The following is an 896-nucleotide window of genomic DNA, read 5'->3' as shown; positions in this document are numbered from 1 at the left end:
GTTTATCACCAGGATTGATAGAACCAGACTTAAGGAAAGAACTAGGTCTGGGGACACATGCATGGTCTTAATAAAGCAAATGTTTAGCCTGCAAGAATTATTATAAAATCAGAACAGCGAGAATATTTGCAGTAACTTTTGATTTTTAAAAAAGAGCTTGTTCAAAATTGATGGCTACCAGATGGGAGGTGGGAGTGGGGTTGGGTAAAATAGGTGAAGGGGAGTAAGAGTGCATTTATTGTTATGAGGACTAAATAATGTATAGAATTGTTCAATCACTATACTGTACACCTGAAACTATTATAATATTGTATGTTAACTACACTGGAATTAAAGAGAGAGAGAGATGTTATTCATATATTTTTAATGGATGTTAATAGCTTTCAAATTGCTATACTGTTAAATTTGTAGTGAATTTACTTAAAATAATGATGTGTTTTATTTTAAAATGTCAATATATATAGTTGCCATAAATTATAACCACTTAAGCTTATGCTGAAAAAATTTTAGGTTACTTAAAATTGTGCAATAATGTTTTTTAAAAATTCTTTTGAAGAATATGGCAAAGAGGTTTGAATGCTACTGGTATAAGCAACAATAGGGGGAAAGGAAGAGGAAAGAGACTAGGGAACTTGCTCAAATTATGCTAATTCTTAAAAAGTAAGGGGAAGGGGCAAATATTCAATCTTCTGGCACTACTTTTGCATGCCATGCAGAAGTCTGAAGTCTGAAGAAGAAGTGAAAGCTATTACCTTCCCTTTAGAGGCACGACCCAGAAGTTGAATCTATCACTTCCTCTATACACTAAATCTTAGCTATAGACAGTTGCAAAGGAAGCTGGGCAATGTAAATATCATTCTGATGGCCGGTTGCCCAGTCAAGAAAATACCGTACAG

General features: G+C 33.9%; 1 non-coding gene across 1 annotated transcript; it reads right to left on the bottom strand.

Moving 5' to 3' along the window:
• Positions 1-132, bottom strand: LOC115293081. The gene has a single exon (XR_003909342.1). It is a non-coding gene; the product is annotated as a small nucleolar RNA SNORA72 (small nucleolar RNA).
• Positions 133-896: the final 764 nt, after the last annotated feature.

This window comes from Suricata suricatta, chromosome 5 (assembly GCF_006229205.1).
Source record: "Suricata suricatta isolate VVHF042 chromosome 5, meerkat_22Aug2017_6uvM2_HiC, whole genome shotgun sequence".
Lineage (NCBI taxonomy): Eukaryota > Metazoa > Chordata > Mammalia > Carnivora > Herpestidae > Suricata > Suricata suricatta.
This window is presented reverse-complemented; position numbering and strand designations above follow the sequence as displayed.